We start from the raw sequence: 25,000 nt of genomic DNA, 5'->3' as shown, positions 1-25,000 counted from the left end.
TTTTATTGTTTTTAAGTTCTCTTACTTTCTGCACCCAGCTGACTGCTCAGCTCCCTACTGCCTTTGTCTCCCCGACCCCCTCCCCACCCCCGGCTTCCCCTTCACAGCAGGAGGGAAGAGAGCCCTAGAGACAGGAGCAGGATTCTAGCCAATGCCTCAGAAGGCCCAGGATACATGCCTACAAATGCCCACCACCTTACCAGGCCTGGGTTGGCACACCCTGGGGACCACTGTGCTGCAGAACTCCAGGTCCTATGGTGTCCTGGGCTGCAGTTGGTGGTCAGAGGCAGAATGCTTGAGCTCTAAGGGCACCCCAGATCTCACCCTCTTAAACAGAGCCTTCCAGAGTAATAAGGACAGTAGTAATACCTTTTGGGGTTACCTTGTATAGAGATGTTGCCAGGACCACATCACTCAGACAACAGCTGAACCTGATTAGTCCCATTTCACAGATAACAAAACTGAGGCTTCAGAGTGACTCTCAGAACCTTGGCTTACTGAGACATCATGTCCTCCATCCTGGTAGCACTTGTAACCTTTGCTGAGATGCACATCTCCCTGCCGCCCAGCAGGTGATCTTACGTCACAAGAGAGGCAGCCCCAAGGGTGAGAGGTCAAGGAGCTGCCTATGGCCCAGTAAGAGAGGCTGGAAGGGGCTGACTGTGGCCAGAACAGAGAGGTATTAGCATCAAGAACTAGAGATTTGCAATCCCTCTGGGATTGGCCACTGACCAGCCTGGTGACCTTGGACCAGTTATAGCCCTTCCTGGGTCTTTGTCTCTTCACCTGCAAAATGAGGAGTTAAACTGGTTGATCTCGACCATCCCTTGCAGCCTGAATATCTTCTCTGAGCATCTTCCTGTTTTCTATTCTGGTGGCATCCAAGACAATGTACGCAAAATGCTCAGTGCGGTGCAGGAAAAAATATTATCTAAACAAGAAGATGATTCAAGTTTGCTGTCATTTGCCAGGTGTAGACACACTGACCCCCTCTCCAGGAAGGGGTCAGGCAGCCTCATGTCTCATGTCTCCAGAAGTCCCTGAGAAAGGGGTGATAAGGATACCCTACTCTTTAGTTCATTTTAGGCAGTTATCTCAACTAATTAACCTGGTCCGTCAATTCAGGTCAATCTACATTAATTAATCCAGACTGGATTTGTAGATTATATTGATTAGTTTTAGCTAAACTAACCCTCAATAAAGGGGCAATGATTTTTAAAGATTCCTACCAGGACACTGAATTGTTAGTAATTCTGATAATGCTAGTGCATGAGGATAAGAGAATGGGAGAATGAATTGGATTTTTAGCACAATCATTTCATCACCCACAAGGAAAGGGGAAAAAAAAAACCATGAGACAAGAAGTTAGTCCAAGATTTTTTGAGGGGGAGGACACTATTTGAAGTAGAGATTTAGTCACTCTGGTTAATATTAAATCTTGCCTCTTGTATAGATTGTACCTTATGTCTGTTAGTGATGGTTAAGTGGATAAGTGTTAGTCATTCAGTCATGTCCAACTGTTTGGGACCCCATGGACTATAGCTTGCCAGCCTTCTCTGTTCATGGAATTCTCCAGGCAAGAATACTGGAGTGAGTAGCCATTCCCTTCTCCAGGGGATCTTCCTGACCCAGGGGTCGAACCTGCATCTCCCACATTGCAGGCAGATTCTTAACCATCTGAGTTACAGGGAAGCCCATGTTTACTTGTATGTAATATATTTGGGTGAGTGAGCTCAATCTTTTTCCCTTTGAAAGTAGTAAATGACCAAAACATTTTGGGTGCCACTGCTCTAACTTCCTGGTCTTTTCATTGCTGCTGCCACTTCTGACACACCACCACGTTTGTGATCATCCTTTGTTTGAGTGGAATTCGATTTCTTCATTTTTCTTCCTGTGCCAGGGGCAGAGACTCCGAGACTACCTCTGGGCCTGCAGAGCCCAGCATAATGGTCTGTTTCCAACTAGGAACTTAGAAAATATGAGTTGAGTTGATGTGCTTTAGTTTACTCTTCATGCTCTGCTGGACTTCCTAGCAGCAAAGACTTGGGGTCTGTCTCCTCTCCTTATCCCAAGGAGCCCCATCTCCCTCAGTCTGAACCTCACTCTGGAGAAAGACAGCCCACCTTCCAAAGGGCTGAGCCTTGGGAGACCCTAGCTAGGGGATATGACCCTCGGCCTCACAATTAGAAGACCTTCTTCCCCAGCTATCCTTGGAATTTGCTCCTTCAAGAACAGCAACACAGATAAGGAATAAAATATTTGACACTGTATCCGGACGCAGGATCAAAGGAAACTTTGTTCTGCATCTTAGAGGACTCTCCTAGGCTTAAGGGCTGGAGACCTGGATCCCGTTCCTGATTCTGCCCTGTGTGGGTGGCCCTGGGCACAGTGAGTCAGTTTCCCTGTCTGTACCTCATCATCTCTGTGGGGTCTGGCCAGTTCTGCTTCTCTGAGATGCAAAGTCTGGAATATTTTTGGAAACCTGCTCTGCTGAGTGGTTCTTAGCCTCCATCTGGAGGGTTTGGCTATGATCCTTCCAAACTGGGTGAGAGATGGGGACAGCTTGGAGCAGTACTGGGAGGTAACCAAAATGGGGAGATGGGAAACTGAGTCACACAAGAAACTCCCCAACCTGGAGCAGAGCCACCCCGGGGACAGGTGATCTCTGGAAGGGCCACTGTGGGGCAGAGAAACGGATGTGGTTGGTGGGGCTCCAGGGATGGAGACAGGGCCGCGGAGGAAACTGTAGATTTCCGCTCCGTAAAAGGAGGAAGTCTAACTGTTGAGTTCTTCTGTCCCCGGAAGGGGTGAGCTTCTCTACAGTAGAATGGGGCAAGCCTAGATCTGCAGACTTTTCAGATGGAATGACGTGGAAAAGGAGAGCAGAGAGCTGGGCTGCGTGCCCCCTCTGGGTCCCTGACCCCTGGGCAGTTCTGGGATGCTGTTTCTTGCCTCCAGATGTAATAAGATCACTTGACAGAGGGAGTTAGTGGGCCTGGCTAAGAATTAGATTAGATAAGAATTAGAGCTTTAGATTCGAAATCTTTGCTGAAGGTGGGGGATGGGCGCAAGGCTTCCTCTGTTTTCCTCCAGTTAAGGAGATTTTCCTGGCTCTGAGCACAGATGACCCCTCCCATCCCTGGATCTTTAGGTCTTTAGCTGTCACCTCTTTGAAGAGAAAAGGAACATGGGCTGTTTGTGCTTCTGGTTTAATCTGTAAGCCCTGTTCAAAGTCCTGACTCATTTTTGCTAAATGTTCATTTCAATCCATTAATACAGGTAAACAGTTTAAAACCATGCCTCCTCATGGTGAGTAGTCAATAGAAGTTATTACTTATTTTTTAAACTTTTTTTAATTGAGTATAGGCATCTTAAAATATTTTATTAGTTTCAAGTGTACCACATTGTGATTCAATATCTTTATATAGAGTATACACCAGTATAAAAAAATAATGGCCAGCTATTAAAAAATAATGGCTCTATTTTCCTGTGCTATGCAATATATCCCTGGTGCTTATTTATGTTATCCATAGTGGTTTGTGTCTCTTAACCCCGTGCCCCACCTCCCCATTCTCTCTCCCCACTGGAAATCATTAGTTTGTTCTCTCTGTCTGTGAATCTGTTTCTGTTTTGTTATATACATTCTTGGGTTTTAGCATAGTACTCTCGATCTGTCCCACGGTGTAGCTGCTGTTACTTATTTTGAATTCATCTTGCACTCAACTGAGCAACTAGCACTTTTTTGGTGGCTCAGACTACTGGTAAAGAAACTGCCTGCTATGAAGGAGGCCCAGGTTCGATCCCTGGGTTGGGAAGATCCCCTGGAGTAGGAAATGGCAACCCACTCCAGTATTCTTGCCTGGAGAAATTCCATGGACAGAGGAGCCTGGCAGGCTACAGTCCATGGGGTCTCAAAGAGTTGGACACGACTTAATGACTGACTAACTACCGTGTGCCAGGCAGTACTGTAAGTGCTTGTCAGATACGAATTCATTCACTAATTACCACCCCGTTTTATAGATGGAAAACCTGGGGTCTAGAGAGATTGACTAACCTGTCCAAGGTCTTCCAGCTGGTTTGAGGAGGTGCTGATGTTCAAGCCCAGTAGGTGGGCTCCTGACCATGTCTGTAACCACTGCTCTGCCACCTCTCAACATGGTTATGTCATATAATAAAGAAAGAAACAAACACCTTTGCCTCTGTTCTCCCTTCAGTGCTTCCCTAAAGTCTTAGGAGGGTCTCAGGCAGGGATGCACGTTCGCATTTCATGGCTGGGGCACTGGGGCCCAGAGAGGGACGATGACTTGAGCAGGGTCACACAGCAAATGACAGCAGAGCAGACTGGAGCCCAAGCCCTGGTCTCGGTAACTGTGCACCTTCCCTGCACAGAGCAGGGCTCCAGCCGAAGCCCTGGGGGAGATGTGCTGGTCACTGAGGGCACTGCTCCCTCAAGGGGCCCCTTCCTTCACCATGAGGAGCAGAGCCAGCTCCACAGAGAGGGCCAGCAAGCCAGAGGGAGGTCGGTGGAAGATCCACCTTCTCCCTGGGAGGAGGGCGAGGCTGTCCTGAAGGCACCTGCCTAGTAGAGTGGGGAGGCTCGTCCCCCACAGGGCCCCTTCTGCGGAGGCCTAGGCAGAGGAGGCCCTGACTAGCCCGGAATGAAAGGGTGAGGGGGGACCCAACCTGTCCTGCACCCCCCGATGTCACACCAGGGACCAACTGTAAGGATAGAGTTCAGGGAGGGTTGAAAGAAGCAGGAGCTCACTGGGAAAACAAGCATGGAAGCAGGGGGCAGAGACAGTGGAGGAGTTCAGGAGAGCTGGGCACTCTGGTATGGGGCTGCTGTTTCTTTTTATCTTTTTCTTTATTGTGGTAAAATACACAAAACATCAAATGTATCGTTTTAACCATTTTTAACTGTACTGTTCTGTGTCATGAAGCACATTCATTTTGACTGCCCGTAGCCTGCTCTGGCAGAGAAGACAGTGGCAACCCACTCCGGTACTCTTGCCTGGAAAATCCCATGGACAGAGGAGCCTGGTGGGCTGCAGTCCATGGGGTCGCAAAGAGTCGGTCACGACTGACCGAATTCACTTTCACTTTTCACTTTCATGCATTGGAGAAGGAAATGGCAACCCACTCCAGTGTTCTTGTCTGGAGGATCCCAGGGACAGCAGAGCCTGGTGGGCTGCTGTCTATGGGGTCGCACAGAGTCAGACATGACCGAAGCAACTTAGCAGCAGCAGCAGCAGCCTGCTCTGGGGCTTCCCAGGTGGCGCTGGTGGTAGAGAATCCCTCTGCTAATGCAGGAGACAAGAGATGCAGGTTCGATCCCTGTGTTGGGAAGATCCCCCTGGAGGAGGGCATGGCAACCCACTCCAGTATTGCTGCCTGGAGAATCCCATGGACAGAGGGGCTTGATGAGCTTACAGTCCATAGGGTTCCACAGAGTCAGACACGACTGAAGCAACTTAGCACGCCTGCACTCACAGCCTACTCTATTCGTTTGTTTGGTTTTGATTTTATATTTAATGTTTTCTTTTTTGTTTTGTGTTCTATTCTTGAATGGTTTGCTTCCATGTGAGGATGAACAGTGAGCGCTCGGTGCCAAACTATCATGCTTAGCAAAGGGACCATAGGTAGGGCACTAACGCAGTTTGCCCTGGGTCAGGTACTGTTCTAAGGCAATATGAATGGATAAATGCATGGAATCCTTATGATTCCCCTATAAGGTAGTTTTTGGTTTTGACCCTAGTCTGCAGTTAAGGAAACTGAAACGCAGAGAGGTTTTGGATCTTCCTTACATCCCTCACTGCTCTTGTCTGTGCCCACTGGTTCATTGAGGCCTCACTGTGTGCCAAGGCTAGGGTCTCCGTCCCACTGCTTGCCTCATCTCACAGCAGCCTGGCTGTTGGGAGGTGCCGGGCAGTGCCGAGACACAGGGAAGGTGAGTTGGGTTGGTGGCCAGGTCTCTGACTCTGAAGCCAGTGTCTTGACCACCTGCCCTCAATGCCTGTTATTCAGATAGCTGTTCGGAAGCTGTCATGAGAACACCTGTCCAATTCTTGATGCTGGCCTTATTGAAAGAAAGCCCAGGACCACGGCCTCCAGTAGCCCCAAGTTAGGATGTGGCTGTGTGCTCACAGAGTCGTTGGAGGTCAGGTTCCCCCCGCCATTTTTTTTTTAATAATTTTTTGTTGTGGACCATTTTTTTTAACATCTTTATTGGATTTGTTACAATATTGCTTCTGTTTTATGTCTTGGTTTTTTGGCGAGAGGGCATGTGGGATCTTAGCTCCCCAACCAGGGATCAAACCTGCACCCTGTGCCTTGGAAGGCCAAGTTTCAACCACTGGACCACCAGGGAGGTCCCCTCCTCCTTGTGTAACCTCAGGAAAGTGCCTCCATCACACCCAGCTGAGTGCAGCTTGCTCCATCCAGGAAGTGGGGCTAGTTCTCCCCACCCCAAGCTGGCTGTGAGGAGTGAATTAAACAGTGAATGGGAAGGGCTCTGTAAATCACAGAGCAGGGCTGTGAAGCTGTGGTTCTCACAGTGGTCCCTGAACCAGCTGCATCAGTGCTGCCTGGGAACTTGCTAGAAATGCAGGATTCTCAGGATCCACCCCAGACTTGCTGAATCAGAAACTCAAGGATGGGCCCAGCAGTCTGGGTAGTAATCAGCTTTCCAGGAAACCCTGATGTGCTCTCAAGTCTGAGAACCACTGTAAGAGAGATCGGTCTTTGATGCGGGGCTCGGGCTTCTCATTGCGATGTCGTCTTCTCTCACTGCAGGCCCGCAGGTTCTAGGCCTCTGGGCTTCAGTAGCTGTAGCACGTGGGTTCAGTTTCTCCGTGGCCCTTGGGATCTTCCTGGAACAGGGATTGAACCTGTGTCCTCTGTGCTGGCAGATGGACTCTCAGCCACTGGACCACCAGGGAAATGTTGTGTCTGACTCTGTGCGACCCCAGAGACAGCAGCCCACCAGGCTCCCCCCGTCCCTGGGGTTCTCCAGGCAAGAACACTGGAGTGGGTTGCATTTCCTTCTCCGGAGAGATTCTTACAAAGTGTAAATGAGATACTGTCACAGAGTCAGTCCGGGAGCAGAAGGGCCTCCTCAGCCAGAGGTGATGACATCTCTCCTCTACTCTTTGTCCTACACTGGATCTCCCACCCTCCTTCCCACCCTGGCCTGCAGGACCAGCCTGAACAGATGAGGGCAGAGTCCAGGGAGGCTGGAAATGGGGAGAAGGCCTCACCATCCTCTCCTGGTGTCTGTTGCAGACAGTGCCTGGGGAATTGATTAAGGCTGTGCAGGGGCATTTATCTCCAGGTGGATAAGCAAGTGGGGGAGAAGCAGGTAGGAATTTCTCATCACCCTCCTGTGTGTGTATGGCTTGACCAAGAAATGAAATGTTGGGCTGCCCAGGCTCAGGCAGGAGCAGGCAGCCCTCAGTCATACCTGGGGACTCTTTCCACAGGGAGATGGGTTGAATGATGAAAGGAAGCTATTTTTCTGATTTAAAACTCTAGCTGCTGAGAAGTGGCCCAGGAATGGACCTGGAGGCAGGGTCTCCTGACTCAGTGTTTGAGGTCTAGGGGGTGGCAGCGGGGCAGTCAGGTCTTGACCCCTGGTCAACTTTCTGCCAGCTCTTCCCTGGTCAGTGAGGCTCCTCTCGTCCTGAGTCCAGATAAGGAAGGCCTCAGAATCCTCCTCATCTCAACGTGCTCCACAGCCCCTCCAGCAGATAGGAGCTGGGCATGGAACGAACCCACTTATTTCTTCCTTGAACACAGCCCGTAGTTGAAGAAAGAAAATTCTTGCCCTCCTAATCTGCCTCAGCCCCAACAGGCCACACCTTGGTTACAGACTTTGACACCTGACCCCGTGGACTCAAGTGCCAGCTCAGCGGGTGTTCAGCGCCTCACCCAGCCAGCTTCTGGCCGTCATTCAGTCAGTTGGTCGCTCAGTCATGTCCGACTCTTTGTCACCCCATGGACTGTAGCCCACCAGGCTCCTCCTCTGTCCATGGAATTCTCCAGGCAAGAGTGCTGGAGTGGGTTCCCATTTCTTTCTCCTGGGGATCTTCCCAACTGGGGATCAAGCCCTCATCTCCTGCGTCAGCAGGCGGATTCTCCACCACCGCGCAACCTAGGAAGCCCTCAGCCCTCATTGCTCCTCTGCATTTGCTCAGGCCCCAGCTGAACTGGGCCCTTGGGTGCCCAGAAAATGCCTTTGCCTGCCCATCCCCCTACCGTGAGCCCCTTGCTCTGCCTTCACTTAGCCCTCCCCCTGCAGTGCTGGCCCTGCTGTGTCCTGGGCTTACTCTGCTCAGCCTTGAAGGCTAAGATCAAACAGAGCCTCCTGGTGGTCTTCACCCACTCATTGGGTTTCAGTCTCCCTATTGCCCTGAACTGAGCTTGCTGGCCTTTCCCTTCAAGTCTGGGCTCCCAGGGGATAAGGATTATTCCTGTCTCTGCCCTACAGCATTTGGTGCAGGCAGGGCTCAGAGAGGGTCTCAGGGATGCTACCTGGACTCACTCTGGGCCCCAGGTCCCTGCAGCTGGGCAGGGTGATGTGTGGGTCCACTGACAACAGAGGTTAGGCCCCCTGGCTGGGTGCCCATCCCAGGGCTGCTTCAGCCCTCCCCCAGGGTCACCCTGGGGCTCTGAATGAGGCATTTTCCCTCTCTGGGTCTCAGTGTCCCCCTCTGTCCAAAGACAGATCCTGAGGCTGTGCCAGAGAGTAGATAGTTGAGCAGGAAGTGAAGCTACCAGATTTTCAACCTCCAGGAGGCATCTTTAAAAAGTCTCTGTGACCCTTGTCTCTCGAAACTCCCAGATAAGGAAATTGTGGGGCAATAAATCTTTGTGGAGTTTTGGTCGGGGCCTGGTCAGGGGGAATAGACAGGAAGAAGCCCTGCTCTGTTTCTCCAGAGGTCAAGGTAGGAACAGCTCTGGGGGCTGGGGTGGCTGCCAGGCTCACAGTCCCACTGCCCTTGCAGCCCCGGGGTCTGGCACCTGCAGGCTGCAGAACCCTCAACGAATGGTTCCAACAGGTGGGTAGGGCAGAGGCATTACCATTTTATGAGTAGACAAACAGAACCCAAGAGGGGACAAGTTTGTCCAAGGTCATGTAGCAAATTGGCATCAGAATTAGGACTCTCCAACCTGACCAGCAAACCTCCTGTGGAAATGACAGGCCCAGTCCCTGGCTCCTAGTACCCAGAGAGAGGGTGTTCAGGAGAGGCCTGTGTTCAGAAGAGCAGCTAGGGCAGTCTCCTCCTGGGTACCTGCTTGTGGGGTCTGGCCTGTGGATGGCCAAAGCTGAAGGGAGAGGACCATCTGGGCTTGGATGTCTTGGATGAAAGAAGGAAGGAACACAGGGAACAGGACAGGAGAAATGGAATGAAACATCCATCAGCTGAGCTTCTACTTAGTACTGAAACCAAGCAGGACCCTGTGAGGCCCCCCCGCGTCTCACAAAAAGCCTTTCTGGCTCTCCCATTTCTTCTTTGTAGGATAAAGGCTTCAGTCTCCTAGATCTTCCCAGAGTTCCAAAGGGCAGATGCAAAAAGCTATTAATTAGGGAAATAAGGAATTCAGAAACAAAGGAGAAACGATCAAGAAACGAGAGTGCAGTGGTTTAGACTCCCAGCTCCCAATGCAGGGGGCCTGGGTTCGATCCCTGGTAAGGGAATTAGATCACGTGGGCCACATGCCTCACCTACAAATCCCGCAAGCCACAACGAATATCGGAGATCCTGCGTTCAGTAATTAAGACCTGCCACAGCCAAATAAATAAATATTTCAAACAGAAAAATTAGCTGTCGTGTAGCTAAAGCAAGATCTGAGTTCCTCCTCAAGGGATATCTATAACAATGCCTTTGTGCTCTTCTGTGGGAACAAAGGCCCCCACCCAGGGGGAGGATGGAATCTTCAGGCTGGACCCAAGATTCCTGGAACACCTCCCTGTTACCTCACCACCAGTCAATCAGAAAAAAGTCACACACCTTTCAGCCCTCACCCCAAAATTTTCCTATTAAAAACTTCTCCCCCAAAACCATCGGGGAGTTTGGGATTTTTGAGCATGAGCACCTTGCTTGGCCCTGCAGTGGAACTTTCTCTCTTCCAAACTCCAGTGTTTCCGTACTTTGCATTGGTTTGGCCTCACCATGAACTTGTGTCCAATTACAGTACCAGACATGGGCAAGGCATTTTACATCTGTTACCTCCTTTAATCCTAGATAAGGCCCCGTTAGGGAGACGTGTGTTAGTCACTCAGTCATGTCCAACTCTTTGTGACCCCATTGACTATGGCCCACCAGGCTCCTCTGTCCATAGAATTCTCCAGGCAAGAATACTGGAGAGGGTTGCCATTCCCTTCTCCAGGGGATCTTCCCAAACCAGGGATCAAACCAGAGTCTCTCACATTGCAGGCAGACCCTGAGACAAATGGGGATCCAGGATTTGAACCAGGTGCCTCCTCTTCCCCTCCCTGAGTATCAGGATGGGGGACCTCATGGGCTAGAGAGACTGCCCAGGCCTTGGAGCTTGGGAGGCTCCCTGGGGGCAGTCCTATTTGAGACATCCCAGGAAGGTGGAATGAGAGGAGGGGGCATCCTAGGAACCCAGCTGAGGGCCAACCTTGGCATTACCTGGGCTGACTTGGGTCTAGGCCGAGAGAAGGGGTGTGAGCAAAGATAGGGTGTCTGGGAAAGCCAACACTTTGAGAGGAGCTCAGATAAACCAGTGTGGCTCAAAGGGCAGTGTGTGGAGCAGAGGGGAACGCTATCAGGAAATGAGCAGGGGCCTCAAAACGCAAGTCTAGCAGAGGGCTTTATCCTGAGGACGGAGGTGATCTGTGAGGCAGGGGTAGGGGGAACTCTTATGGGAGATGACAGGGTTAGGGTCGGGGCAGAGTAGGAGGCCTGGGCTGGGGTGGAGGAGAAACAGAGTCAATGAGAAAAAAGGCTGACCAGGCCTTGCACAGCTTAAGCAAAGGGTCAAGAGCAAGGGCCCTGTGGGGCCAGGAGGCTGGGTCATCTCAGGAGATACCCTGCTCCTCCTCAGGCCCAGGGACCTGGCTCTGGGCAGTATCAGATGTCCGGAGGAGGCACTCGCTCAGGCATAATCTCATCAAAAGGAAAAAGGCATTCTTGGCTCTCTCGGACTCAATCTGTATTTCCTGTGAGCCTGCAGGGAGGCATCTGTGTGGACCAGAAGGACCGTAGAGCTGGAGGAGGGGTGACAAAGACAGGTGGGAGGGTAGTCGAGGCAGAGAGAACCCGGGACAGGACTGTGTCTGCATGCTGGCTGCAGGGCTTCTCAGCCTCCGCTGCTGTTGAACCCAGGCAGCTGGTGAGGGAATCGTCCCCAGGCAGCATCTTTCAGCTTTCCGGCCTGGGCTGTGCCCGTGTGAAAGTGAAAGTGTTAGTAACTCGGTGTCTGACTCTGCAGCCCCATGAACTGTAGTCCTGCCAGGTTCCTCTGTCCATGGAATTCTCCTGGCAAGAATACTGGGGTGGGTTGCCATTCCCTTCTCCAGGGGATCTTCCCTACCTAGGGATCAAACCTGGGTCTCCTGCACTGCAGGCAGATGCGTTACCGCTGAACCACATCAGGGAAGCCCTGGCTGTGCCCATGGAGAGAACCAAAGGGCTTCCTCTGCCCTTCCACCCTCCTCTCCCACTCCCACCAAGACCCTCGGTCCCCTCAGCACAGGGGCGAACTAGGCTGCTGGCCTCTGCTACCAGACCCATGTCGATGTGCCCAGTGCACAGTGAGGCCAGACATACCGAGAAGTCAGAATTTGGAGCAGAGAAAGGGGCAAGCAAGGAGAATGGGTGGTCCTTGATCAAAAGACCCAAACTCCCTAGTGATGTTTGGGGAAGAGTTTTTATAGGCAACGTTTAGGATGAGGGCTTCAGGGTGTGTGACTTTTTTCTGATTGGTTGGTGGTGAGGCAATTGAGTGGTGTTCCAGGAATCTTGTGCTCAGCCTAAAAGTTGGTTCATCTAGGTGGGGGAGCCTTAGTTCCTGTAGGAGAGCTCAAAGATATATTGTTACGTCTATCCCTTAAGGATGCACCAGAACTCTGCTTTATCACTGTGCTATTGTTTGACTGCCTCTCCTTTCTTTCTGCATTTCCTCACCTCCAAGATTAATAAGTGTTTGAATCTGCCCTTTGGAGCTAAGGGGAAGTCTAGGAGGCTGCAGGCTTTTGTACCCTAGAGAGTGCCGCCAGAGACATGCGCGAATATATGCGTTTCCTCTCCAGGTTCTTCTGGATCCACAGGGGCTGTTAGTTTTTTATGTGGCTCATCAATGTGATGATTACTGAGGGTCAGAATTCTGCACCTAGCAGGCTGCTTTGCCCTTTCTGATTTGGGATTTTTACTCACATCCCCAAAATGCTGGGCCCTCAGCAAGTCCCTGTCATGTACTAAATCACATTTTGTTGTTCAGTCGCTCAGTCGTGTCCGACTCTTTGTGACTCCATGGACTGCAGCGCGCCAGGCTTCCCTGTCCTTCACCATCTCCTGGAGTTTGCCCAAGTTCATGTCCGTTGAGTCGGTGATGCCATCCCACCATCTCATCCTCTGTCGTCGCCTTCTCCTCCTGCTTTTGATCTTTCCCAGCATCAGAGTCTTTTCCAATGAGTCAGTTCTTCGCGTCAGGTGAATAGTCTCAATTTGCACATCTGCCAGCCAAGATAAATTCCAGTAAGAATAATTCTGGGAGGTTGGTAGGACTGGCGTCTCCTCTCTCCTTTTGACCTTTCCCGAATTCTTCCAGTTGGTAGTAGTTTGTTAGTTCCACGTTCCTTACCAGGACCTCCTGTTTAAGACAACTCATGCAAGTGGTTACTATGGTCCCCAGCCAGTGTGGGCGGTTTCAGTCAATTGTTCCCCTAACGTTCACAGCAAACATCTGTTGGGAACAATGTGCACTGGCATTGGCCCATGTACTCTATGGATTATTTCTTCTAATTGTCAGGGCAGCCCCGCAGGAGAGTATGACCAGGACCAAACTCCTAGGTTCTGGATTCCAGCTCATCTGTTTACTTGCTGCATGATTTGGGGCACGTTACTTAACCTATCTGTGCCCCAGTTTTCTCATCTGTAATAATGTAGTGATAATAATGTTGCTCTAGGTCCCCTTCCAGAGCCCAAGAGAGTGGGCTCTTGTCTAACACTCAAAAATTAATTGTCCAAGCAAACACGTGTGCTGAGAAAGCAGAAGACTGTATTGGAAAGGGGCACCTGAGGGGAGAGCGGTGGGGTGAGGGAACCCAGGAGAACTGCTCTGCCACACGGACGGCAGTCTCAGGTTTTATGGTAATGGTTACGTTCTGGGTTGTCTCCGGGCAGTCATCTTCCTTATGGCCATATTTGGTCTGACTCAAGGTCCTTCCTGGTGTCACGTGCATCTCTCAGCCAAGATGGAAACCAAATGTCCAAAGGTTTCTGGGAGGTTGGTAGGATATATTAGGGACTGGCGTCTGTGCCCTCCTTTGGCCCCTCCTGATTTCTTCAGTCTGGAGATAGCATGTTCCTTATTGGGCCCTCCTGTTGTGAGATAACTATTGCAAATGGTCAATATTATGCCTGGCTAGGGAGGGCAGCTTCAGTCAATAGCTCCCTAACAGCTATACTTACCTGGTGAGGATCAAGTTAGTACCTGGAACATACTCCACATACAGTAAGTAATGTGTTAGCTGTTATTTGTTATTATCCTTGATTTTACTAGTGAGAAATAGACATCTTAAGTTACTGGCCCCAGGTCACAAAGGCACAGTGGACGTGTTCTGTAGTTACATTGTTCAGTTGGGTACCTGGTAGCCGTGTGTGACTGCTGAGCAATTGAAATGTTGCTGGTGCAACTGAGGAGCCAATTTTTATTTTGATTGATTTTAACTTTAATTTAGAACCCATGTGTGATTAGAGACTCCCATGTTGGACAGAGCTGGTGCCTGGGTCCCTTAATGGATGATTTAAGTGAGTCTGATGTGCATTCAAAATTGCAAACCACTGCCCTGTGCTTTCGCATCCTGTTAAGATTGTGGCATCTCATCCTTTCCTGCTCTCAGCCACATCCCTGAGAAGTACACATAGGTGGAGAACAGTGAGTGAACTGCCCCCTTACCCCAGTCCTCAACCCTTGGACTGGCACAGAATTAGCACTAAGTCAGTAGCGGATAAATCTGCTGATTGAATTAAATTATTGCTTGATGCTCAGTGGTAAAGAACCTGCCTGCCAATGCAGGTGACTCAGGTTCTATCCCTGGGTCGGAAAGATCCCCTGGAGAAGAAAATGGCAACCCATTCCAGTATTCTTGCCTGGGAAATCCCATGGACAGAGGAGTGCCAAAGAGTGGGAACACAACTGAGTATACAGCATGTATGCATATTCACCTCTCTTTACAGACCTTGGGACTTACCTGGTGGCTCAGACAGTAAAGCATCTGCCTACAATGCGGGAGACCAGGGTTCAATCCCTGGGTTGGGAAGATCTCCTGGAGAAGGAAATGGCAACCCACTCCAGTATTCTTGCCGGGAAAATCCCATGGATGGAGGAGCCTGGTAGACTACAGTCCATAGAGTTGCAAAGAGTCGGACACGACTGAGCGACTTCACTTTCACTTTACAGACCTTGGCTTTTTTTGCTTTGAGATGTTCTGTTCTTCAATTCAGTATGATGGGCTCTTTAAGAAGTTGTTCTGGAGCCTTCTGTCTCATAGGCAAGTTGTCAGAGTCAAGGCTTCTCATGATTTATGTAGAATTGTTGCATGTGAATAGGATAAAAGTTTTCTGGAGGCCTCTAGGGAGGGTGGCAAGGTGACCAACTTCCCTGTTTGTCCAAAAGTTTCCTGATTTTAGCACTGAGAGTCCTGCATCCCAGGAATACCCACCCCACACCCCAACCTAGACAAACCAGAACAATTGCTGTCCCTGCTTCTGTGGGGAGCAACAAGGACTCTCCTTGCTTCGAAAGAGGGAAGAAAACTAAGCCTGTGGGGTGAGACCCTGAGGTCCCAGTTCCCTGGATTCTGCCCCACCCCCACCCCACCCCCCATCACTTCAGACCCTGTCACTGGCCTGTTGTAGGCAAAAATAAAGACACCTAGTGCCAAGAAGTGACAGCTAAGCCAGGGCCTGACTTCAGAAGTAGCTGAGACCTGTGGTTTCTTCTTTCTGCCTGGTAACAAAGGGAGGGCTCCATGGTTAGGCAGAGACCTGTCTTGACAGCAAGAGGGGGTCTTGACCTCAACTGGGCCTTGGCTTCCTGAACCAGATATCTTACCCAGTCCTGGGGAAGAGGGTGGGGGATCTGAGAGGGTGAATTAGAAAGGAATTAGAGAGTGAACTAGAAACTTCCTGTCAAGTTTAAGGTCAAAGCCCAGATCAAAATAAACTCTCTGATGGAAAGCTGACTTGAACCCATGTGCTGGGATTCCAACCCAGCCAAAACTCAATATATGGGACCTGAACCCAGTCAAAACCCATGGTCTTCCAACTGCGATCACAGGCCTGGTTTCAGAGCCAAAGGAAGCTCAGGTTCTTGATGTCTCATCTCAGAAAGAATTCCATGAGAGACAAACTGATACGTGAGAAGTGGCTTTTATTCAGGGAGAAACACACTCCACAGAGTGTGGGCCGTTGCAGAGAGTGAGTGCAGCCTCAAAATACGGTGCGGTTAGGTTTTATGGGCTGAGTAATTTCATAGGTTGGTGAGTGGGAGGATTATTCCAACTATTTTGGGGAAAGGATGTAGATTTCTGGGGTTGGGCCACTGCCCACTCTTTGGTCTTTAATGATTGACCTTGGAACTGTCTTGGCACCCCTGGGTGTGTCAGCTAGCTTGCTGATGTGTTAGTGAGAGTATCCTGAGGATCAGGGTCTAGTCAGATTGACTTGTCTGCCATCTTGGACCCATTTGCTTCTAATCAGTTTATGTTGTGCCCTTGGGCTATGACATAATTTCAAAGGTTGTATCTTCCCCTCTTCCTTCCTGTTCCATAACTGTCAACCCAGGATTGAAGTCAAGATATGGGACCTATCCATCAGTTCAGTTCAGTCACTCAGTCATGTCCGACTCTTTGTGACCCCATGAATCGCAGCACGCCAGGCCTCCCTGTCCATCACCATCTCCCAGAGTTCACTCAGACTCACGTCCATCGAGTCCATGATGCCATCCAGCCATCTCATCCTCTGTTGTCCCCTTCTCCTCCTGCCCCCAATCCCTCCCAGCATCAGAGTCTTTTCCAATGAGTCAGCTCTTTGTAGGAGGTGGCCAAAGTACTGGAGCTTCAGCTTTAGCATCATTCCTTCCAAAGAAATCCCAGGGCTGATCTCCTTCAGAATGGACTGGTTGGATCTCCTTGCAGTCCAAGGGACTCTCAAGAGGCTTTTCCAATACCACAGTTCAAAAGCATCAATTCTTCGGCGCTCGGCCTTCTTCACAGTCCAGCTCTCACATCCATACATGACCACAGGAAAAACCATAGCCTTGACTAGACGGACCTTAGTCGGCAAAGTAATGTCTCTGCTTTTGAATATACTGTCTAGGTTGGTCATAACTTTCCTTCCAAGGAGCAAGCGTCTTTTAATTTCATGGCTGCAGTCACCATCTGCAGTGATTTTGGAGCCCCCAAAAATAAAATCTGACACTGTTTCCACTGTTTCCCCATCTATTTCCCATGAAGTGATGGGACCGGATGCCATGATCTTCGTTTTCTGAATGTTGAGCTTTAAGCCAACTTTTTCACTCTCCTCTTTCACTTTCATCAAGAGGCTCTTTAGCTCCTCTTCACTTTCTGCCATAAGGGTAGTGTCATCTGCATATCTGAGGTTATTGATATTTCTCCCAGCAATCTTGATTCCAGCTTGTGTTTCTTCCAGTCCAGCGTTTCTCATGATGTACTCTGCATATAAGTTAAATAAGCAGGGGGACAATATACAGCCTTGACGGACTCCTTTTCCTATTTGGAACCAGTCTGTTGGTCCATGTCCAGTTCTAACTGTTGCTTCCTGACCTGCATACAGATTTCTCAAGAGGCAGGTCAGGTGATCTAGTATTCCCATCTCTTTAAGAGTTTTCCACAGCTTGTGGTGATCCACACAGTCAAAGGCTTTGGCATAGTCAATAAAGCAGAAATAGATGTTTTTCTGGAACTCTCTTGCTTTTTCCATGATCCAGCAGGTGTTGGCAATTTGATCTCTCGTTCCTCTGCCTTTTCTAAAACCAGCTTGAACATCAGGGAGTTCATGGTTCACGTATTGCTGAAGCCTGGCTTGGAGAATTTTGAGCATTACTTTACTAGCATGTGAGATGAGTGCAATTGTGCGGTAGTTTGAGCATTCTTTGGCATTGCCTTTCTTTGGGACTGAAATGAAAACTGACCTTTTCCAGTCCTGTGGCCACTGCTGAGTTTTCCAAATTTGCTGGCATATTGAGTGCAGCACTTTCACAGCATCATCTTTCAGGATTTGAAACAGCTGTTAATTCTTCATATTGTATTAATTCTTGGTCTTTGTAGATCACCTTCAAATACAGTTATGATCATCTTTTTTCACTTTGTGAAGCTAAGAAACTTTTGATTCTAATCTCCTTCTATTAACAGTGGCTGAAGTTAAGTGTGGTGATTCATACCCTCCCAGGAGGTGTGTCTGGAGGCAGCTTGATGACCACAAGGTTGGGTTTTAAAGGAAAGAATAAAATGTAATTCCAAATATTAAATGTGGAACACAAGCTTACTAAGAGGACAATAGTAGCCTGGATAACCCAACCCCACCCCTGATATTCAAAGACCAAATCAGGTAATTTCATTCTCTCCCTGAAGCCAGGATCAGCACCATTAATGAATAATCTGCTCTGCTGCTTTGTACCACACCCAGCCACCCTGCAGCTAACCCTTGTCCCGAAATGATGCAGGGCTGGGCTGGGAAGACAGGCCCCTGGGGCCAGGCACGACAATCTCTGGGTCTCTGTGCCCTATCTATGTCTCCATCTCTCTCAAAAGTCCCAGGGAAGCAGGAGTTGGGAAGAGCGGCATCTAGACCAGGTAGAGGCTTCTGCTTACCCACTTCACTGCTCCTACTCCTGTGACCTTGCTCAAGTCACTCCCTCAGCACCGAATGAAGACAGCAGGCCTCAGGAGGGTTGTAGGGGCATCGAGCTAGTTCACTGTCAGGCATTAAGAAAGAAACTCAATGGAGACTCCTGGGTGGTCCAATGGTTAGGACTCCGTGCTCCCAATGCGGGGGGTGTGGGTTCAATCCCTGGCCAGGGAACTAAGATCCTGCATGCTGCGTGGCCAGCCAAAAACTAAAAATTAAAAAAAAAAAAAAAAAAACACCTCAGTGGGATGTTAAACCCAGTGATGACTAATCTTTTTGCAGGGCAGGGAATTTCAGCCCAAAGAGCCTAATCCTGTGGCATCTGGCCCGCTAAGCACCCTTGGGATAGTAGCAGCAGAAGGAGCCACCCTCTGCTTTGTGCCCCAGGGGGCTGGCCTGCTCCACCTGAGAAGGCATGCCATGGCTTTGATGTGGGCCCAGCTGGATGGGACCAGGCAGGACAGGACAAGTGACATGGGGTAGACCTGGCCCAGATCTGTGCTCTGGCCCAGCCTGTGGGCAAGGGCCTCACAGTGCTAAGAACCCGCTATAGTACTCATTTCCAGGCAAGTACCTGCTCCTGGGGAAAGTGAAACTTCTGCTTTCTGAATTGCTGAGCCCTGAAACTCACTCGTGAACTGATAAATACATGCACGCAGGAGCAGTGAGTGTTCTTCGGTCACTAAGTCATATCCAGCTCTTGGTGTTAGTCAGGAGGGGTAAGCTATAGTGAAAGCGAAAGTCACTCAGTTGTGTCCAGCTCCTTTTGACCCCATGGACTGTACAGTCTGTGGAATTCTCCAGGCCAGAATACTGGAGTGGGTAGCCTTTCCCTTCTCCGGGGGATCTTCCCAACCCAGGGATCGAACCCAGGTCTCCTGCATTGCAGGCGGATTCTTTCCCAGCCGAGCCACCAGGGAAGCCCAATAGCCACCAGGGGTAGGCTATGCTCAGTGACAAATTATCCCTATCTGCTGTTTCTCAGTGGTTCACTATACAAATTTAATTTTCTGTCATGCTGTGTGTCCAACATGAGTCAGTTGGCAAGAGGTACTGTGTTCACAGAGTGCCCGGGGGACTCAGGATAAGGGAATCTGCACCATCCCCGGAACCTGTGGACTGCTCATCCCTCCAGCCGAGGACGAGAGTTTTGGAGGGTCACAGGCAGGTGATATACCACATCTGCCCACGATCCACTGGCTAGGACTAACGTGTTCAGTCACGTCCGACTCTTTGCCACCCCAAGGACTATAGCCCACCAGGCTCCTCTGGCCATGGAATTTCCCAGGCAAGAGTACTGTAGTGGGTTGCCATTCCCTTCTCCTGGGGATCTTCCTGACCCAAGGATCGAACCTGAGTTTCTTGCCTCTCCTGCGCTGGCAGACGGATTCTTTACCACTGAGCCACCTGGGAAGCCCAGGATAGGACTAACTGCAGGGCGGCTGGGATATATGGGGAGTGATGGAGTGTCTGGTGAGCATCAGGGCCATAGACGGATGCCCCTCCCTCCCCTGCTGCTGCTACTGCTGCTAAGTCACTTCAGTCGTGTCCGACTCTGTGCAACACCATAGACGGCAGCCCACTCCGCCGTCCCTGGGATTCTCCAGTCAAGAACACTGGAGGGGGTTGCCATTTCCTTCTCCAATGCATGAAAGTGAAAAGTGAAAGTGAAGTCACTCAGTCGTGTCCAACTCTTAGCGACACCATGGACTGCAGCCTACCAGGCTCCTCTGTCCATGGGGTTTTCCAGGCAAGAGTACTGGAGTGGGTACTGCTGCTCAATACAGGGGTGTGGGCCAGGAGCTGAGCCTGCTGACTTGCTACCCCCAGCCCAGGCCCCAGGCAACTCCTCAGCTGCCACTAATTACCTGCGGGTTGCCAAAGTGGCGGCTTCGGGGCACTGGAACAGTGGCTGCATGGTGCTGGAGCAACTTTAAGGTGATACCGCAGGTTCCAGGGCAAAGGAGAAACCCCAGCAAGAAGGTAGGAGGGGCGAAATCACATTTAGAATCAAACCCCATACCTGTCAGAGACGCTCAGAGGACTCAAACAAACCTTGTGCTCACCAGGACCCAGGGACCCCACAGAGACTGAGACAGAACTGTGTTTGAGTGTCTCCTACGGAGGCACAGGTCAGCAGTAGACTGCTGCAGGGGCAGGGGCACTGGGTGCAATAGACCTGAGTATGGTATAAGCCCTCTAGGAGGAGGTCACAATTAACCCCACCAGAGAGCCCCCAGAACTTACACAGGACTGGGAAAACAGACTCTTGGAGGACACAAACCTCGTACGCACCAGGACCTAGGAGAAAGGAGCAGTGACCCCACGAGGGACTGACCCAGACTTGCCCATAAGTGTCCAGGAGTCCCTGGTGGAGGTGTGGCCTGCCGAAGGGTCGGGAGCACAGAGGGCAGCAGTGCGTGCATGGGACCTTGTGAAGGAGGTCGCCATCACCTCCACTATAGTTTGGCCTCAGGTCAAATAACAGGGAGGGAACACAGCCCCGCCCATCAACAGAAAATTGGATTAAAGATTTACTGAGAATGACCCCGCCCATTAGAACAAGACCCAGTTTCCCCTTGAGTCAGTCTCTCCTATCAGAAAGTTTCCATAAACCTCTTATCCTTCTCCATCAGAGGGTAGACAGAATGAAAACCACAATCACAGAAAACTAACCAATCTGATCACATGGACCACAGCCTTATCTAAGTCAATGAAACTATGAGCCATGCCATGTAGGGCCACTCAAGACAGAGGGTCATGGTGAAGAGGTCTGACAAAACATGGTCCACTGGAGAAAGGAATGGCAAACTATTTCAGTATTCTTGGCTTGAGAACCCCATGAATGGTATGAAAGGGCAAAAAGATAGGACACTGAAAGATGAACTCCCCAGGTCGGTAGGTGGCCTATATGCTACTGTAGATCAGTGGAGAAGTAACTCCAGAAAGAATGAAGAGACAGAGCCAAAACAAAAACAACACCCGGTTGTAGATGTGACTGGTGATGGAAGTAAAGTCCGATGCTGTGAAGAGAAATATTTCATCAGTTCAGTTCAGTTCATTTCAGTCCCTTAGTCATGTCCAACTCTTTGTGACCCCACGGACTGCAGCATGCCAGGCTTCCCTGGCCATCACCAACTCCCGGAGCTTGCACAAACTCATGTCCATCAAGTTGGTGATGCCATCCAATCATCTCATCCTCTGTCATCCCCTTCTCCTCCCACCTTCAGTTTTTCCTAGCATGAGGGTCTTTTCCAATGAACCAGTTCTTCACATCAGGTGGCCAAAGTATTGGAGTTTCAGCTTTAGCATCAGTCCTTCCAATGAATATTCAGGACTGATTTCTTTTAGGATGGACTGGTTGGATCTCCTTGCAGTCCAAGAGACTTTCAAGAGTCTTCTCCAACACCACAGTTCAAAAGCATCAATTCTTCAGCACTCAGCTTTCTTTATAGTCCAACTCTCACATCCATACATGACTACTGGAAAACCCATAGCTTTGACTAGATGAACCTTTGTTGGCAAAGTAATATCTCTGCCTTTTAATATGCTATCTAGGTTGGTCATAACTTTTCTTCCAAGGAGCAAGCGTCTTAATTTCATGGCTGCAGTCACCATCTGCAGTGATTTTGGAGACCCCCAAAATAAAGTCTGTCACTGTTTCCATTGTTTCCCCATCTATTTGCCATGAACTGATGGAACCAGATGCCATGATCTTAGTTTTTTGAATGTTGAGCTTTAAGCTAACTTTTTCACTCTCCTCTTTCACTTTCATCAAGAGGCTCTTTAGTTCCTCTTCACTTTCTGCCATAAGGGTAGTGTCATCTGCATATCTGAGGTTATTGATATTTCTCCCAGAAGTCTTGATTCAGGCTTGTGCTTCTTCCAGCCCAGGTTTTCTCATGATGTACTCTGCATACAAGTTAAATAAGCAGGGGGACAATATACAGCCTTGATGTACTCCTTTTCCTATTTGGAACCAGTCTGTTGTTCTACGTCCAGTTCTAACTGTTGCTTCCTGACCTGCATACAGATTTCTCAAGAAGTAGGTCAGGTGGTCTGGTATTCCTGTCTCTTTAAGAGTTTTCCACAGCTTGTGGTGATCCACACAGTCAAAGGCTTTGGCATAGTCAATAAAGCAGAAATAGATGTTTTTCTGGAAGTCTTTTGCTTTTTTGATGAGCCAACGAATGTTGGCAATTTGATCTGTGGTTCTTCTGCCTTTTCTAAATCCAGCTTGAACATTTGGAAGTTCATGGTTCATGTACAGTTGAAGCCTGGCTTGGAGAATTTTGAGCATTACTTTACTGATGTATGAGATGAGTGCAATTGTGCGGTAGTTTGAGCATTCCTTGGCATTGCCTTTCTTTGGGATTGGAATGAAAACTGACCTTTTCCAGTCCTGTGACTACTGCTGTTTTCCAAATTTGCTGGCATATTGAGTGCAGCACTTTCACAGCATCATCTGTTAGGATTTTAAATAACTCAACTGGAATTCCATCACCTCCGCTAGCTTTGTTCATAGTGATGCTTCCTAAGGCCCACTTGACTTCGCATTCCAGGATGTCTGGCTCTAGGTGAGTGATCACACCATCATGATTATCTGGGTCATGAAGATCTTTTTTGTATAGTTCTTCTGTGTATTCTTGCCACCTCTTTTTAATATCTTCTGCTTCTGTTAGGTCTATATCATCTCTGTCCTTTATTGAGCCCATCTTTGCATGAAATGTCCCCTTGGTATCTCTGATTTTCTTGAAGAGATCTCTATTTCTTTGCACTGATCACTAAGGAAGGTTTTCTTATCTCTCCTTGCTATTCTTTGGAACTCTGCATTCAAATGGATATATCTTTCCTTTTCTCCTTTGCTTTTCACTTCTCTTCTTTTCACAACTATCTGTAAGGCCTCCTCAGACAACCATTTTGCTTTTTTGCATTTCTTTTTCTTGGAGATGGTCTTGATCCCTGCCTCCTGTACAATGTCACGAAACTCCGTCCATAGTTCTTCAGGCACTCTATCAGATCTAATCCCTTGAATCCATTGATGCTTTTGAACTGTGGTGTTGGAGAAGATTCGTGAGAGTCCCTTGGACAGCAAGGAGATCCAACCAGTCCATCCTAAAAGAAATCAGTCCTAAATATTCATTGGAAGGACTGATGCTGAAGCTGAAACTCCAATAATTTGGCCACCTGATGTGAAGAACTAACTCACTGGAAAAGACCCTGATGCTGGGAAAAATTGAAGGTGGGAGGAGAAGGGGATGACAGAGGATGAGATGGTTGGATGGCATCACCAACTTGATGGACATGAGTTTGCACAAGCTCCAGGAGTTGGTGATGGACAGGAAAGGCTGGCATGCTACAGTCCATGGGGTCGCAAAGAGTCGGACATGACTGAGCTACTGAACTGAACTGAAGGGAGACCATTATTTTTGCTCTTCTTTCCTAAGACAATCTATAGGACTTATTTCTCTCAGGACTCAGTGCAGAGAAGAGCCGTTTGGCTCCTTAGCAAATGGTGGCATTTGTCTTACAGGCACTGAGTAAATAAATCCCGTTTTGATTCTGTTTCCCATGTCGAATTGACAGCTAGGAAGCTCAGACACAGATCCCCCAGGCCCACCTCCTCTGTGTACAGGATCGGGCAGCCCACATTCATAGCTTTGCTCCCCCTACATTCCTAGTGATCTCTTTTTTCCTGCATTTTCCCTCTGTCCCTATTTCCTCACCATGGCTTTTTCCTTTTATTTCCTTCTATCTGTGTTCTATTTCTGTAAGGCTTCTCGAATCCTTTCTGAGATCAAATGGGCATTAATTAAGCAGTCCCTGCATTCTGTGCTGCTTCCTGTAGCTCTGGCAAATGCCACCAGTGTTTTGGGCAAAGCTCCCAAAAAGAAGGTTGAAATGTCTGAGCTTCACAGGACAGACCTGCCACCATGAGGCTGATGGGCTACCTGGTGCTGTATAAGGGGCTTGGCTCATGTGTCAGGCCCCTGATCACTGTGACCTCCTGAGATCAACAGCCTATTTTTGTGCCTTTGGACTAAGCACAGAGAAGAGCCTCAGGGGCGACCACCCAAACTGGGCCAGAGCCAGCCCTGTCTTGACCTCTCAGTCAAACATGCCTTCCCCTGAGAAGTGCCTGGGAGCATGGGGTGGGCAAAGCACTGTGCCGGGCATTCCTGGGGCAGCCCCAGGCCTTCCGCTGAGGAACCTGCAAGCTGGTAGAGGAGCCCTGACACCAAACTCCAGTTCAGAGCAGGGAGGAGAGACAGAAGAATGAGATCTCTGCTACTCGGTTTGGCTTTGGTGGAGGCCACCTGGGAGCTGGGGGAGAGGAGAGACAAGTACAGACAACCAGGGCCTGGGAAGAGCAAGCCAAGCAGAGGGAAAGACAAGGGTGAAGACCCAGAGGACTGAAAATGCAGGAGTAGGTACCAGGGAGACTGGGTGGTGTTCTTTATCTGGAAGGTGCCGTTTAGAAGATGAGCAAGGAAAAGGGAATCTTGGAATATGGGGTGGGACCCAAGCTGAGTTTGGCCTTGATCCTATAAAGCAGCAGTGAATGGGGAGCATCAGAGGGAGGTCGAGGTAGGGGGTAGGTGGGAGGAATACAGCCAGGCTTGCTGTGCAGAACAGTCCTCCTGGCTGCATGGGGAGAGAGGGTGGGAGGGCCCAGTGGGTCAACAAGACCAAGAGGAAGGGGTTTGAACTGAGCAGCAGCAGGGACAAGAGGAGGCCACATGGCACCGTAGATTTGGCCACTAATGAGCCCTGGGTCCTCTTACAGGCCATTCACAATATAGCCCTGCTTACCCCTCCAGCTTCTGTTCTCCTCATTCACATCATCCAGTTTACATGGATACGTGTGTTGTGTGTGTATT

At 49.6% G+C, this 25,000-nt stretch overlaps 1 protein-coding gene across 3 annotated transcripts in view; it reads left to right on the top strand.

Moving 5' to 3' along the window:
- The window catches only part of CORO2A (coronin 2A), a 68,652-nt gene that overhangs the window by 13,705 nt on the left and 29,947 nt on the right, over positions 1–25,000 (top strand). The gene's annotated exons all lie outside the window — the stretch shown is intronic.

This window comes from Capra hircus, chromosome 8, assembly GCF_001704415.2.
Source record: "Capra hircus breed San Clemente chromosome 8, ASM170441v1, whole genome shotgun sequence".
In the NCBI taxonomy this organism is placed as follows: domain Eukaryota; kingdom Metazoa; phylum Chordata; class Mammalia; order Artiodactyla; family Bovidae; genus Capra; species Capra hircus.
The sequence above is the reverse complement of the archived record's forward strand: the minus strand, read 5'-3'. Positions and strand labels throughout refer to the sequence as shown.